Genomic DNA, 17,500 nt, shown 5'->3' with positions numbered 1-17,500 from the left:
GGTGGGTCCCTCTTGGAAGGAGCCTCCTGGAAGCGGCCCTGAGCTCCCATGGGGCAGCTGCTGCATTCTCCTCGCAGAGGACACCCCTGCAGCCCCCCGCTCCCACAGCCTGGCCATGCAAACCCAAGCCAAGACACCGAGCAAGCCTCCCTGATTGCCAGCCAGCAGCTGGCTCAGCCTGGGACCCCAGGCCAGTGCCCACAAGACTCTCCTGGGCCTTGAAAAGCAAGCCTTGTGGGGACGGAGCACCCACAAAGAACGGACTCACACAACAGGACTCCTTGCCAACACCGCCTCACAGACACCTGGGCCTTGAGCGGGTAGCTCACCTTGAGCGAGCTCATTTCCTTCCCAGTAGCTGAAATGTGCCCTTAAGGGGGCATTTGGGGGCTACAGCGTGCTGCTGAGAGGGTTGTTGGAGCTCCTGCAGGGCAGTGCTTCCACTAAGGCAAGGCCTTTTCTGCATCTTCTACTGCCCTGCAAGTGAGGATGCTTGGGGCACACAAGAAGCTGGCAGGGGACACAGCTGCAGGGATTGCAGGGATTCCTAAAGTCATAGCCAAATACAAGAAAGACAGGAGGACGTGATGCTCTTGATAGAAAGGAGCTGGGTTTTGGGTCAAAATCCGTCCCTTTTTCTATCCCGGAGACCCCCAAGGGCGTAGGACAGCAGCACTGCAGGGCAGCAAGAGATGCTGTGCATTTCTCTCGTCCCCCTCAGACAGCCACTGGGTGACGATGGTGCCAAGTGTCTGGAAAGAGACCTTGCTTTCTCAGGCCCAGGTGTCCAGCTGCACACCAAGGCCGTCCCTGGCTTCCAGGCGCAGTTGCCAGGCCCGAGGCCGAGCTCCCCTGCGAACCCCCAGCCCAGCAGACCTTGCTCCTGGCATTGTGGAGCAGCCATTTCACGGCAGCCTTTTGTCCTGGCAGTCAGCTTAGCGCCGAAAGCTCTGTCACCGGGACACCCGAGAGCCGTGGCAGCTCAGCAGAGAGTCACTGTCAGCCTTGGAGCTCACAAAGGTGGGTGGCCGCAAGTGCCCTGAGCGTCCAGCTCGCAATGAGGACTGCTGTGGCACTCAAATTGTCACCTGTTTGCTGCGATGCTGGGATACCTGCTCTGGTAGCCTGGCATCAGAGGCCAGGGAAGCCAAGCAGCTGGGATCCTTCTCTGAGGCAGGGGACACTGAGAGTGGAAATGGAAATGGGGCACAAGCCCTCCGCCTCTCAAAGGAACCCCTCAGATGTTTAGGTATAGTAAACTTATGTGTATCTGTGTGACTCTAGACCACAACATGTTAGTGTTCTGGTTTGTCCACTGCTTTGTTGTGGGGGCTTTGAGTTGGCCTCTACTCTTTAGGTGAATGCTGACTTCATATCTATGGTGCACTTTATTCTTAAAATGGGAAGTTTCTACCAATTTCCTGTCCAAAGTTCCTCATAAGCCAACTGCAATCATCATTTCAGATGTATCTCCCAACTTACACATTTCCTAATTCTCCTTGATATTTACTCAAGAAATGCATTTTCACAGAGACATCATATTTTTCTCTCAGCTGGCATCTGGCTGAGCAGAATGATGTCCTTTAATTCCCTTCCACACAATAGGCAACTTGTTCCTTCTGTCTTCTGAACACTTCCTCCTAAGTTCAATGTGAATACAAGCAGCAGAATTTTGCCTCATGTCTTAAATGTGGGGCAGGGCTGCCCTGTCAGGTGTATTTATACTGGAGAAAAAAAAAAAAAAGAATAGCCATACACACCATATAACCACTTAACTTTTTCAGTTCTTCTGTTAACAGTGCATGAACATGGGGTTTTGTTGTTTTATTGTTTGTTTTAAACTCCTGACTGCCATATAGCAAACATGACAAAAAAAAAAAAAAAAAAAAAAAAAAGAAAAACAAAAAAAACACCCTTTGTTGAGAATCTCTAAGCATGGCTCTACTTTGTATTATCAAATGTCACTTCACCTGAACCATTTCAATCACAAGGGATATCCTTCTGTCAGGCTCGGTAGGACTTCCCAACTTTATGTCACCTGGAAATCTCAAAGCTCATATGTAATTTTTAGTCTTTGGCCACCACGTCCATACTGAACATACCTAAATTTGAAGTCATCTCTGCTCTGAATAGGAGGTTGGGTTTTCAGAGGTCCCTTCCAGCCTACATTTCTCCATGAGTCTTTGCCTCCTTAGCAGCTGCAGTTTCAGAACTGTCTCTGAGAATCACTACAGGTAACCTCTCCTTTGCCGGTAATTCCCTCTTCGAACAGTGTGAACAATTGCAAACTCCCTTGATTCACTTGCAGCCCCAAAGCCCAAATCCATAGATAAGGTATCAGAAGCTCACAGAAAGTGAAATAGATGTAGTTCATCCCCTGTGTAGGGGAGCACTGGTCCTACAAAAGCAAGCTACTAAATTCTCTGGAAACAAATTAGCTTTAATAAATTATCTTGTAAATTCCACATTACCCGCTACTTCCCTAGTCTTATCTCTTCTTGCTACAAAACTTTGCCCAGCGTTGATGTCAAACTAACAGGCCTGCACTTGTCTGGATCACTCTTTACATTCTCCTGGACAGAAGTATATTTGTTACTCTCCCATTCTGGGGACTATCCCTGATTTGCACAGTTGTGATGTATTTTTCCTACTTGACTTGTTGTTCTGTGTGCCAATGCTGTTAATAGGCTAGGTAGATATCAGCTTGTCATTTTTCACTTGAATCACTGTAGATTTTTATTTCACCTCAGATGATGTTGTGCCTAGTGCCCTACCCTCATTTGCAATGGGAATCCTGTCACTGCCCTTAATATCACATTGTTGTTGCTGTTAGATGCAGGAAATAAGATTTGCAGCATTTGAGACATCATTAACTTTTGATCTATTTTTGCCTCGAGTATGCAACTGTCCTAATTTGTTCTCTTTGTTCCCCCTGGGTTCTGTGGCTTAAGTATCATTTACTATTATTGTTTAATTTCCTATGTGAAGGAGGTTTTGGGTCATTCGTACTTTATTTTTGCAGTTTTTAACCTCTGAAATGTACCTTTTCTCATTGCTTTTTTCCCATCTGAATTTTGAATTTTAACTCTGCCTTCTCTGCACTCCAGTCCCAGAGATGCTTAGTCAGACTCAATGATTCATTTCCTTAGATTTCAAAGTTTGCATTTGTAAGCCTCAAAAATTTCGTTTTAAGCCTGGTTTTGTTTTATGTTTTGTTTTATCAGTTTTATGGTATGATAAGCTTTTGCTTCCACTGAAGGGTAGAAGTCATTATGAATAGTGCCAACAAAACAGAAACATAACAATGAAAATGATATTTGAATTCAGAATAGGTATTTAAAAAGTTCACCTTCTCCAGCACAAATGGGGAAAGTAAAATCAATAAATAAATAAATAGAGCAGTCCTAAATCATCAAAACTGGCCAAAGAATTAGAAGAAGCACTATTTTTCCAAGGCTGCAATGTTTTCCATTCATCTCACTGGGCCAGCAGAGCACTAGAGAGCTGGATGCACTGAAGTCCTGGCTCATACCCTAAATGACCTGCAGGAAGATCTTCTTATCTCTGTCCCCCCGTTTCTCCTTTCAATCTCTGTTTTGTCTGTTTGTATCACTAGCTATCAAAGCGCTACTGAGATATGCACGTGCAGCACCCAGCACAACCTTGTTTCAGGCTCCAGTGGGACCTTTAGGCATTACCATCCTATAAACAAGTCACAGTGATAGTGAGTGTAATTACAGTCGTCAAACTATTCCAGCTCCACTTCATTAGCCATGCCCTGAGCTAAATAACATTTTAATCAGTTTGATATGTCACCTGTGGCTTTCTTCACTGTCACTTGCAATCCAGCAAACTCCTTCCTTCATGTTTCTAGATTAGACAGAGGGTTCTTAACTGCAGACATCCACTTCCAAGTTCAGGAAGCAGTGAGACCTTTCATCTTCACCCAGAATTAAGATGATATCCAAGCATCATGAGACACAGCGCGTGTGTCTCCTAGGCCCATCCCATAAGAGCAGGACATTTACCTCACATGAGAAGAAGACTTAATGCAGAGGCAAAGCAAGATACTCGGTGTCAAAGCCATGTCTGGATGAGCATTAAAGACAGATCAAAATTACCCAGTACAGGAGGAAAATCTATCATTTGAAGAAGATTATGGTCTCTGATTATTAGTTTCAAAATTAGTTTTTTTCTTTGGATTTCCTCTGAACTTAAACTTAGTTTGGAATGCCTTTGGTTTTGAATAGTTCTGAAATTGTATTACTTCTCCTAAGTAAGTTGATAGTCTGTTCTATTTACGTGAAATTCAAATAATATTGTGAAGGATCTGCCATCACTTTTACTGTGTGCCAGGCTGAGAGCCTTCCTGTACTTAAAGGCAACCTATAGGAAAGCTGGGGAGGGGGTCTTTATCAGGGCCTGGAGTGACAGGACATGGACTAATAGCTTTACACTGAAAAGTTAGATTTCTAATATATGTTAGGAAGAAATTCTTTACTGATAGTACTTCACATCCAGCCACTCCAGCCCCTGGCATGTTCCCTGCAGCCCCTCCAAGCCTGGCACAGGCCCTACAGCTGGCTCCGGGGACGACCCCGCTGCTGTCTCAGGCACCAATACACACAAGGGGAAGGAATGCATGCAGAAGTCATCTCGTTTCGGAAGGGCAGAAAGTCCTCCCAAGAAGGGGAAGGAGCAAGAGGAAGGCGAGGCAGCCTACCCCAAGGTAGGGCCATCCCAGGGCACAGGAGGCTGTTGGAAAGGAGAGCAGAGAGAAAAGCATCAGGAAGCAGGTGATCCCCATCCCTGGGCGAGCTGCGAGCCATGGGACAAGATTGCAGCTGTCCTCCAGGCGAGCACATTGTCAGCTGGCTGCTGCGCTGCTGGGATAGCAGCTGCGGGAGCCTGGCAGCAGAGGGCAGGGAAGCCAAGCAGCTGGGATCCTTCTCTGGGGAAGGGGGCACTGAGAAAGAGCTTGCAAACAGGGCACAAGCCCTCAGCCTCTGGAGGCGGCGCCTGTCAGGCGTGAAGGAAAGGGATCCCTTCTGGGAAGATGCTGTGGGCTTGCTGAGGCTCGAAGAACAGACGGTGCTGGCTGCTACCAGCGTGCTGCAGCAGCGGCAAGACAGAGCCGTGGTGGTTTTCCTCAGCTGGGCAGCTGAGCTCCAGCACAAGCGCTCTCTCCCTGCCCCTCCTCCAACGCCAAGGGGAGAAAAGAGGCTGGCAAGGGCTCAAGGGCTGCCAGAAGGACAGGGAGATCACTCCACAAGGAGCGTCACGGGCAAAGCAGGCTCAGCACAGCCTGTTCCAGTCCAGCCTGGGGCCTGCTCCTGCGGGGGCTCTCCACAGGCCGCGGCCTCCTCCAGGCCACAGCCACCTGCTCCACCGGGGGCTCCTCCACCCGCAGGGGGGCTGCAGCGTGGAGATCTGCTCCACGGGGGACCCATGGGCTGCAGGGGGACAGCCTGCTCAACCAGGGGCACAGCCTGCTCCACCAGGGGCCTCTCCCTGCACAGGCCGCAGGGGAACTGCTGCTGTGAGCCTGGAGCACCTCCTGCCTCCTGCTGCATGGACCTTGGGGGCTGCATAGAGCTTTCTCACTCCTCCCTGAGCCAGACGCTGCTGGGCAGCAGCTTTTGTTCCCTTTCTTAGATGCAAGATCTTTTAAATTCAGTCCAGCCAAGTAGGAAAAGTAAATGTGGACAGCTGTATCTTGGCAAAGAAGATAGTAGGGAGCAAGGAGGTTCAGCAGTCAAGATGGAAGGTGATGCCATGAGGCTTACAGGCTAGTAGTGTTCTAGTGAAACCCAGCCTGAAGAAGAAGAAACCTGCCTGACTACTTGATGTGAATAACAGACTCTGTTCAGCTCTTTCCTAACATAGAAACGGTGCTGACTGCTTCTTCAGAGTAACAGAAGTTCGTGATACTACTGAAGTAGTTGTGGTTCAGATGTAGATCTGATTTCTCCTAAGCACACTGAATTCACAACTGTTGATCCTCCAGAGGAGGCTTTGCAATTGAACACCTGGAGAATAGGTAAATTTCCCGCTGTTGTTCTCCTCTCCTCTTGTTTTGTTTTGTTTTGTTTTGTTCCTAGTAGCATAGGCTTAAGACTCTGAAGAAACAGGCTGCTTTTTTTCATTTCCAGCACTGGCTGTTCCTCCTGAGCCCCGCCTTCTATTTTTGCAGTCATAGGATATGTGAATGTAAATTCGTGGAGAGAGGTAGAAAACTCTTTCAACTGGTGTTTTTTCGGCTATGTGGGGAGAAGAAATAGAGTGGCTTTGAATATTCTGGCTCTTATTCAGAGCAGCATGTGGAGGGAGACAGATGCGTTTGCTTTTTTAGTGCAATGGCTTCAGAAGCAAGAGGGGAAAAAGCACTTTCTCTGGGAGCTGAAGAAGGTGTCCTAATCACCGGAGAGGTTTCTAAATGGCATATCTTTGCGAGCGTTCCTGTAGTCCGGAGGTTTTTGTTTGTTTGTTTGACGTTGGAAGGTTTTACTCTTAATATTCACGTCCTTCAGCAGAAGTGAGAAATGTGATTTTATTTTGTGCAGTGTCGTGGACCCTCCGAAATCTCCTGGGAACGATGAATACCTCGCCCAGTACCAATGTGATGACGGTGGAGACAAGGAGAAAGCAAGAAGATCAAAAGAACGTGACCTCATTTCAAAAGAAACCGTTTTGTACGGCAAAGGGTCTTGTGAGCCTGGTGAGAAATTGCGGCATACTTCCTCTCTCGAGTCTGACACTGAATGTAGCTCTAAAAACCTTTCCTCCTCAGCTGTTACAGAGAGATGCCAAGATACAAAGGACAAGACTAAAACCACTGAGAAAGAGCATTACCAAAGCAAGAGGGAACATGCTCCTAGTGAAGAGAAGGAGAGTCAAAAAGCAGGTCCTTCCAGCAAGAGAAGGATAAAGTGGAATACAAAGAATACAAACTTGAGCTCCTGATTGGCTTCATGCTGAACTCTGTGCTGTTCTTGTCCTAATCTTGGTCTCTCCATAGATAATATGGTTTAAATCCAAATAGAATCGTGCGATGAGGAAGATCTCACTGCAACAAATTCAACATCTAAAATCAAAGTTGACATTTTCCGTGATTTTCTTCCTGAGCAGAAGTGTGCGGTACTCCTTTTATATTAACGTAGAGATTATTTCAAACAGTCTTGAAGTGCTTGATGACTTAACAGTCTGCAGATTTATTATCAAATCAAAAAAACCCCGACTTGGTAGACTATTTTTTTCCCAGTTTTGAATGACCACTAGGAAGAAGGTTATTCCGGCATCAAGAAAGTCATGTGGAATGTAACAAAATTTACTGAACCAGTAAGTAAAACTTATATTTTTCTATTTGTTCCATTGTTTCGACTCTTCTGACCCTTCTGGACGGCATAGATAACAGAGGGGAGATCGTGGTAATCGGAGCTACTAACAGACTGGATTCTATAGATCCTGCTTTACGAAGACCAGGACGCTTTGGCAGACACTTCCTCTTCAACTTGCCAAATTAAGAGGTGAGAACTTAAATTCAACGTTAGTGCTACCATGGCAAAGTCCAACTTTATAGGAAAAAAAAAAAAATGACAACTTGAACAAAAGAGTGATACGTGGAGACACTGCGTTGTTCCATGGAGGGCAAATCTGGTACTGGATATATATGGTCAGGATGATACCACCAAGTAGTTAGTTCTATAATCAAACCTTTCATTCCCAAAGTTGTACCTGTTTGCTTAATTATTTAGTCCACTTGGGTGTTTTCATCATGAAGTTGTGTTTTTGGTCTCAATCCTTCACTTATGAATGAATAGGGGACGTGTTTGCATTTGATTGTGCCCCTGCTCGGTGGTAGTAGTTTGAGTCATAATTCTTTTCTTCTTTATAGTAATTGTAGCAATTGGAAGCATTGTGCCAGAAGTGCTTTCTGTGAATTTACTGACTGGAAAGCAAATGTGATGAAGTAATGAGACTGTCCCAATGAAAGCTTGCTAAATTTTAGAGAAGTTTTTTGGACAGCAAAGAAATGTTTCTGGATAAATTTTTCATTACAGTATTTTCCTCTGGGTCCTTAGGTCTCGTAGTTTGGAAACTTGTTATTGAAGCTATAAATGCCTTTTCTTTCACTGTAGGTTCCTAGAAAAAGTTCAGTATAACAAATAAGAAATATTCAATTTCCTGGTTGACAATGCAGAGTGTATATTAAATAACTGTAAAATACTTGAAAGTTGAGCAAGTAAGAAAAGTGTATTAGTAGATGAGGGGTTTTGAGGGAGGACTGTTTTGTTTTTTGTTGTTTGTTTGTTTGCCTTTTGGTTTGTTTGTTTCTTGTTGGTATTTTTAAGGAAAACTTGGGACAAGCTAAAATGCAATGATTTTGCTTCCAGGCTAGAAAAGAAATTGTCAAGATTCATACTCGTGACTGGACCCCTCAGCCACCGGACATGTTGCTTGATGAACTAGCTGAGAAATGCATTGGTAAGACTGAAACAGAAACGGATTCTTGCTTGTGACCAAGTTGTAAAGAACCTTAGCTTGTACCAGGCAGTACCCATGCTCTTGTGCCTTGTCGCACAACTAGTCAACGAGGCAGCTGGCACGCCTTCATAGCAATCTGTGTGAGATCCTTTCATCTATTTACTCTTTGTTGTCGTTCCTCTTGTTGTCTGAGAACATTAAATGGTTCTGGGGCATCTTCCTCAAGAGTATAGTTTTTGATGAGGAGTCTGCTTCAGCTGCGTAAGTGCAGGATATCAGGCAGTGAGCAACATGAAACATCCCTGCAGAGCGGTAGCACTTTGAATTCCCTGTTAAGCTGTTTGGTTTTGGCATTACAAATTCTTTAAATGTTGCATGTTGTAAACCTGGGCCTTGACTGATGTAATGTTTGATTTTTGTTTGTTAGGAGACTGTGGTGCAGATATCAAATCTTTATGTACTGAAGCTGCGCTGTGCTCTCTACGCCAATGCTATCCTCAGATTTATGCAAGTAGGGAGAAGTTGCTACTAGACGTTAATTCTATTAAAATAAAAGCAAAGGACTTTTTCATGGCTATGAAGAAGGTTGTTCCAGCTTCAAACAGGATCAAGGCTTCACCCGTACAAGCACTATCACCCATTTTCAAGCCACTTTTTCAAAGATCAGTAGAGAATATTTTACAAGTTGTGCAGAAGATCTTCCCGCATGCACAGCTTGCACTAAAGGAGGACCGACAGCAAGGTATAACCACAGCATCCACTTCTTTATAATTCTGCTAAAGCAAAAACTTGTGGTTTGTGCAATCAACTTATAGCTTTCAGACATAATGGTGGTAGAATTTTATTATTTGCATGTGCATGTCTTTTTTTTGGGCAAGTCTGGAATACAACACATAGGTTTTATTGTGGATTCGAAACTGAAATGCCAAATGGAAGCTCTGAATGACTCAATACACAGTAAAGGACGATGCGTTCTCTACTGAAGCATCCTGCTTCTGACGGCAGCTAAGATAATTAGCATTTGTAGAGGTTGACTTGAGGTTTGAAGTATAAGGCACCTATTTTTCTTTAAAAAATCAAAACTCAGATCTTTGGAGGGGAAGCATTTCTAGGTCAATGTTTCTAATTCCTTTCTGAAGAATGTCAGGACCAGGATACAAGTATACCTGGTCTAAGCTAAATATTGTTTTAGCTATCATCATTTTTAACCAGTCTCCTAATTTAAATGTTTGTGGATCGTACTATACACGTGAGATCAATTAGCATTGATACTTACTAGATGAATGGAATTCTGTGGCCATCACATCCTTTATCCCCGTGCTTTCATTGTGGGAACCTCCTCCAGAAAGAAATGGTCTTGTTTGTTTTGTTTTTTTTTTTAGCTATTTAGCAACTGCAGAAATTGTTCGTAATCTCCTTTATTCTAAGGGGGAGAAAAAAATCACCAAGAGTAGCATACCTTATACATACACATCAGTGGTACTTAGTACAGCTTTGTAGGGCCTTGTGCCATCTCCTTAGATCTGTGGTGGGCTGAACTCTAGGAAATAGCTTTCAGTGTGTGCTCTCAAATGAAGAAAGGGTTTTGGCACTGATTTAGAAGCTGTATTAATGGAAGAGAAAGAGACAAAGGCTATTCAGGAAAGTTAACAAACCTCTTTTGCCTTTCAGAGCATTTCAATCCTATTTTACAAGATGATATGTTTGACAGTGATGACGATGCATCCTTGGTTTCTGGAGATGAATTAAAAGATGGAATGCCTAACGGACCAGAGAAAAAATGCCTCTGTTTCAGCAGGTAAAGAAAGATAGATCCCTGTTATGTTTAAATTCTCAGGTCTGCTGAGTCTTTGTAAACAGTTCCAGCTGTTAAAAGTGCGAGGGGTGGTAGACGAAGGGGCAACATCAAGTTTGTGTGTTGAAGGGGCGCTTGGTATTCACAAGAAGAAAGGGTGGAGGGACTAAAGTTGTAATGAAGTTGCTCTGAATGACCAAATTGAAAAGCCCAGGCTTCTCTTCGTAAGCCAAAGTGATCCGTAGACTACCAGAACACGTTGACTTAATCCATGGCATTCTTTGAAAGACTCAAGACCACATAAATGTGCAGTCTGTCCTTTTAGCTAAAGATACCCCAACTTTTTGGGTTTGTGTTGCCACCTTTTGCCCTTCTGTTTTCCAGGATTGTTAAACCAGTAGTGAATTATGTAGCAGAAAGAAAACTGAGAAAGGGCTTGTTAAAACACCTTGAGAAAAAATTGAATGGTGTCTTTATTTGTTAAGCCACCAAGTTGTGTTAATCTTGTGATATTTTAGTATGGAAGTCATGCAAGCCCACAGTTGGAAAGTTAGATCATGTTGTCACAGCTGGATCAGTTATTTTTCTCCGTTTCTATTGCTGTGCTGTCCAGAAGATTTTCTGTGCTTTAGAGCAAGGCTAAGTCTCTAGCATCTTTGATTTAAGCCAGCAGAGGTACAGCCTGATTGTAGTGGGGAAACAAATGCTCCTCACCAATTTATTTTTAAATAAAAATAAATTTAAAATAAAGTAAATAATAAATATATAATAAATAATAAATTTATAATAAAGTAAAGCAAGATTGCAGGGATATTAATTTGCAGTCTTGGTTTAGTAAAGAATAGGAAACACAAGGGAAGAAGATGAAACAATTGGAATGAGTGAATAACTTAACTGGAAATCTTACATGTATTTAAGGTACCGCTGCCATTTGGATTATTTGGGGAGGGAAAAGAAAGTCTATAGGAAAATTACTTGGAACATCTGTGTGTCTATTCAGCACCTCATTTATAAGCTTGTTTTCTTAACTCTTGTTCTAGGAGTGCTTTCTGCGAACCAACATCATGCCAGCCCCGTCTGCTAATAGTAGGAAAAGAAGGGTACGGCCAGGTTTCTTACGTGGCACCTGTGGTGTTGCACGTTTTGGAGAAGTTTCCCATTCACACCCTGGACCTTTCTGTTCTGCTTACAAACGTTGCATCGCCAGAAGAAATTTGCGGACAGGTACCTTTTTTTCTTTTTCTTCTCATCGGATTCACTGACTGTATGTAAAGGATCAATCGAGTTGCAAGTAAGGTGAGCAAAATTAATTGGTAATGGAGGTGGCCTTGTTTTAATGTGCTGGGATGTTTGCTTCTGTCTGAAAATCCCCTTTTCATTTAGACAGCACCACAAACAATCTGGATGTTGTACATGTCGACATTTTCCATACCCAATTTTACAGTGAGGCTGTTGCTAGCAGCTCAGGAAGCTGGGCGGTGTTGCTAACGAACATCTCTTTGTGGAAAGAAATGCTGTTCATGTCACTGGGATCCAGAAAGTAGTTCTCATTGCCTCCTAGGACTGTGTGCTCCCAGTAGATGGCTCTGTATCAGACTGCATGTCGGCTACTTTTTGTAGGCTTCTTCTAAATTATATTAGTAAGGCAACCAAGGTTTGGGGCTTCTGTTTATTTTGTTTTCGCACGGACATACACAACTTGTGCTGTTGCAGTATGTGCACTAAAAGCATTAACATTCAGAAAACACTTCATTTGCACGGTGATGTGGTTTTAACTAGAAAAAATGAACAGATTTGGTGTTTTTACTTTTAGGCAGGAAATCCATTTTCTTGTTTGGCATCACTACCTTAAAATACTTTTACCTTTAGTGGAAACGTTTGAGAGCCATACAAGTAAGGACAGACATGTTACACGACTGAATACTGATGTGTCCCTTAAGAGGGACATTTCCTTTCTTTGTTATGTGATGATTGTGGTTGTGGCCATATAGCTACGGTGTCTAGCCACTGCCTGAATATATCCTTCCCATCTTCTGACTAGAGTTCTCCGAATACTGATAATCTGAAAAGGTGCACAGAGAAATTCCTTATGTGAAAGGATGCTTGCCACTCTGTTCACGTAGTTTCGTTTCATGGGGCAGTCAGATGGCTATGTAGCTATGTATTAAGAGGTTCTTGTACGTGTTTTAGTTTTCTTACGCAAGCTTTCCTTTTCACTAGCTGATCCGAAATGCTCAGAAGACAGCACCAAGCACAATTTATGTCCCAGATATCCATTTATGGTGGGACAACGCTGGACCTGCCTTGAAACTTACTTTTCTAACTCTACTACGTAACATTCCAGCATTTTTGCCAGTTTTGCTGCTTGCTCCGTCTGATGTACGTCACTAGATCTCCCAGAAGAGGTATTTGTCAATACCTTCCTTACTATTTCTTCAGTGTCTTGTAATTCATGAATGCTTTCAGCATCAAAATGCTGTGCTTTCTTAAATGCATGCTGTTATTACTCAGGCACCCTAACAAATCACTTAAAATTTGCTTAGAGAAAAAGAATACTGTGAAAGCATCTGCTTAAGGTTTTTTCTGAGTCAAGCAAGTGACTTTCACCCCCTTCTCACACATGCAAATAATAAATTAATACAATAATTCTGGTGGCTACAAAGTGGTTCAGTCAAGAATATGCAGTGCTTGAAATGACAAGAGGATGTTTTTACTGAAGAGATTTCTTCTGACAGTCTGCCATTCCATGCTATGTTGGGTAAACTGCTAATAATGCAATTTAGTAGAGAATTGAAACACTTTGATTAAAAAAAAATAAGTAAATCAGTTTCTTTCTTCATAGAGGCCAAAGCTTTCCAAGCTGGAAAGCTGAGTTCCAATTTCTGCTATAGTAACTTTAGAATCGAATTCTAGTTGTAGTCCTAAATAAACTGTAGTAAAAGTAGGTGCAGAACTTCGTTGACTTCTGAGAGTTTACATTAAGGGAAGGTGCCCAAAACAGGACCACGCTGTTGTCATTCTGATGATTTGGTCTCAGTCATTGGGGGAAGAGAACGGGTCTTACCTAGACGTGATTATTACGTGCTTGAGTTCCCACAGAATCACAGAATCACAGAATTTTCTAGGTTGGAAGAGACCTCAAGGTCATCGAGTCCAACCTCCAACCTAACGCTAACAGCCCTCCACTAAACCATATCCCTAAGCTGTACATCTAAGCGTCTTTTGAAGACTTCCAGGGATGGTGACTCCACCACTTCCCTGGGCAGCCTGTTCCAATGCCTCACAACCCTTTCTGTAAAGAAGTTCTTCCTAACATCTAACCTAAAACTCCCCTGGCTCAACTTAAGCCCATTCCCCCTCGTCCTGTCACCAGGCACGTGGGAGAACAGGCCAACCCCCACCTCTCTACAGCCTCCTTTAAGGTATCTGTAAAGAGCAATAAGGTCACCCCTGAGCCTCCTCTTCTCCAGGCTGAACAAGCCCAGCTCCCTCAGCCGCTCCTCGTAGGACTTGTTCTCCAGGCCCCTCACCAGCTTCGTCGCCCTTCTCTGCACCCGCTCAAGCACCTCGATGTCCTTCTTGTAGCGAGGGGCCCAAAACTGAACACAGTACTCGAGGTGCGGCCTCACCAGAGCTGAGTACAGGGGGACGATCACCTCCCTAGCCCTGCTGGTCACGCTGTTCCTAATACAAGCCAGGATGCCGTTGGCCTTCTTGGCCACCTGAGCACACTGCTGGCTCATATTCAGCCGACTGTCCACCATCACTCCCAGGTCCTTCTCTGCCTGGCAGCTCTCCAACCATTCCTCTCCCAGCCTGTAGCTCTGCTTGGGGTTATTGCGCCCCAGGTGCAGGACCCGGCACTTGGCCTTGTTAAACTTCATGCAGTTGACCTCAGCCCATCGGTGCAGCCTATCCAGATCCTCCTGCAGAGCTTTCCTACCCTCAAGCAGATCGACACACGCACCTAACTTGGTGTCATCTGCGAACTTACTGAGGGTGCACTCGATGCCCTCGTCCAGATCATCGATGAAGATATTAAAGAGGACCGGCCCCAGCACCGAGCCCTGGGGGACGCCACTAGTGACTGGCCTCCAACTGGACTTGGCTCCATTCACCACGACTCTTTGGGCCCGGCTATCCAGCCAGTTTCTAACCCAACGAAGCGTGCGCCAGTCCAAGCCAAGAGCAGCCAGTTTCTTGAGGAGAATGCTGTGGGAGACGGTGTCAAAAGCCTTGCTGAAGTCAAGGTAGACCACATCCACAGCCTTTCCCTCATCCACCCAGCGCGTCACTCTGTCATAGAAGGAGATCAGGTTCGTCAGGCATGACCTGCCTTTCATAAAGCCATGCTGACTGGGCCTGATCGCCTGCTTCCCCTTCAAGTGCTGCATGATGACTCTCAGGAGGATCTGCTCCATGAGCTTTCCTGGCACTGAGGTCAAACTGACAGGCCTGTAGTTTCCTGGGTCTGCCCTCCGGCCCTTCTTGTAGATGGGCGTCACGTTTGCTAGCCGCCAGTCGATTGGGACCTCCCCCGATAGCCAGGACTGTTGATAAATGATGGACAGTGGCTTGGCCAGCTCCTCTGCCAGTTCCCTCAGTACCCTTGGGTGGATCCCATCTGGCCCCATCGACTTGTGCACATCTAAGTGCCGTAGTAGGTCACCAACCAGTTCTTCATGGATAATGAGGGCCACATCCTGCTCCCCATCCCCTTCCACCAGCTCAGGGTACTGGGTATCCAGAGAACATCCGGTATTGCCGCTAAAGACTGAGGCAAAGAAGGCATTGAGCACCTCCGCCTTTTCCTCATCTCTTGTAACTAAGTTTCCCCCGCATCCAGTAAAGGATGGAGATTCTCCTTAGTCCTCCTTTTTGTGTTGATGTATTTAAAGAAACGTTTTTTGTTATCTTTAACGGCAGTAGCCAGATTGAGCTCCAGATGAGCTTTGGCCTTCCTAATTTTGTCCCTGCACAGCCTCGCTACTTCTTTAAAGTCCTCCTTAGTGGCCTGCCCACTTTTCCAAAGCTTATAAACCCTCTTTTTCCTCCTAAGATCAAGCCACAATTCTCTGTTGAGCCAGGCCGGTCTTCTTCCCCGCCAGCTCGTCTTTGGGAAGTTTTTGTACAGGCTGTAAATTCCTTCTAAAATAAGTAGTGAAATTGGTAGAGAAATAAAAACTCAGCAAAAAGCCCTCACTTGTCTGCTGAAGCCTTTCTCTTCCCTCTATAGCCATAAAGGTTCTAAGTAAAGGCTGCAGCAAGGCAAGTAAATACAAAGGAAGCGATGTTGGATGTGGTGAAAGCCATTACTTTACCAGTGTAGCGTACAATCCCTTCAGCGAGCTTTAATTCTACAGGTGATTCTTAAAGGTGATATTTGAATGTGCCGTGCCAGCCTGTGGAAATGTAGCCTTTTAAGGCCAGGAAGATAACTTTTTTCAGTTTGTGTTCTTCAGGATATTATTAATGTGAAAAGGTACTCGTCTTTTTGGAATAGAAGATGAGTTTTTTGTGGCCTTAAATCTGAAATGTCTCTCCTCCTTCTGCTTTAGATGCAAAAATTATTTAATACAGAATTTGGAGAAGCTTACAATATTGAGTTGCCTGGTAGGGCAGAGAGAGCAGCCTTTTTTTTGAGGACCTAATTCTAAATGAAGTGGCTAAGCCTCCTGTAAAGAAAAGAGGTGAGGAGGATATGAGAAGTACATCTAAAACTTTCCTATCGAAATTATTAGCTCGTTGGGCTTTGCTTTGGTGGTCATTTTCTGTCAGTAATTTGTCATATGCTTGTATTTGAGTACTGTAAATTGGCTAATTTTTCCTGATGAATTGAAGTTGATTGGACATTGGAAGTCGTGCCTGTAGCACCACCAGCTGAGCCTCAGAAGCCACAAGAGGAAGAAGTAGGTATGCTGGAGGAGGAAGAGGAGGATACCTTGCGTGACCTTAGAATTTTCTTGAGGGACGTTACTCACAGACTTGCCACTGACAGACGTTTCAGGGAATTTGCAAAGCCCGTTTACAGAAGGTAAAGTAGTTCTGATCTGTGTGTGTCTGTAACTTGTCAGTGTTCGTATTTCTCAGCGTTTTGGGGAAGGTTCAACTTTGTTTTTAGGGCTGCACTGTAAGGATTTTGCAAGAAGCAGAGGCAGTGCTATTACTTTTGCTGACTCTCAAATGTCTCTTATGGGATTATTCGCTGAAAGCCCTGGTTTCGTTCTAAAAAGCCAGTCCAAATGCCAACACAGTTTGCTCGTGAAAAAGCTTTGATTAGGGTTAGGGTTAGGGTTAGGGGTTAGGGGTTAGGGTTAGGGTTAGGGTTAGGGTTAGGGGTTAGGGTTAGGGTTGGTTAGGGTTAGGGTTAGGGTTAGGGTTAGGGTTAGGGTTAGGGTTAGGGTTAGGGTTAGGGTTAGGGTTAGGGTTAGGGTTAGGGTTAGGGTTAGGGGTTGTTAGGGTTAGGGTTAGGGTTAGGGTTAGGGTTAGGGTTAGGGTTAGGGTTAGGGTTAGGGTTAGGGGTTAGGGTTAGGGTTAGGGTTAGGGTTAGGGTTAGGGTTAGGGTTAGGGTTAGGGTTAGGGTTAGGGTTAGGGTTAGGGTTAGGGTTAGGGTTAGGGTTAGGGTTAGGGTTAGGGTTAGGGTTAGGGTTAGGGTTAGGGTTAGGGTTAGGGTTAGGGTTAGGGTTAGGGTTAGGGTTAGGGTTAGGGTTAGGGTTAGGGTTAGGGTTAGGGTTAGGGTTAGGGTTAGGGTTAGGGTTAGGGTTAGGGTTAGGGTTAGGGTTAGGGTTAGGGTTAGGGTTAGGGTTAGGGTTAGGGTTAGGGTTAGGGTTAGGGTTAGGGTTAGGGTTAGGGTTAGGGTTAGGGTTAGGGTTAGGGTTAGGGTTAGGGTTAGGGTTAGGGTTAGGGTTAGGGTTAGGGTTAGGGTTAGGGTTAGGGTTAGGGTTAGGGTTAGGGTTAGGGTTAGGGTTAGGGTTAGGGTTAGGGTTAGGGTTAGGGTTAGGGTTAGGGTTAGGGTTAGGGTTAGGGTTAGGGTTAGGGTTAGGGTTAGGGTTAGGGTTAGGGTTAGGGTTAGGGTTAGGGTTAGGGTTAGGGTTAGGGTTAGGGTTAGGGTTAGGGTTAGGGTTAGGGTTAGGGTTAGGGTTAGGGTTAGGGTTAGGGTTAGGGTTAGGGTTAGGGTTAGGGTTAGGGTTAGGGTTAGGGTTAGGGTTAGGGTTAGGGTTA

Source organism: Aythya ferina (assembly GCF_964211825.1).
Source record: "Aythya ferina genome assembly, contig: HAP1_SCAFFOLD_94, whole genome shotgun sequence".
Taxonomy (NCBI): Eukaryota; Metazoa; Chordata; class Aves; order Anseriformes; family Anatidae; genus Aythya; species Aythya ferina.
This window is presented reverse-complemented; position numbering follows the sequence as displayed.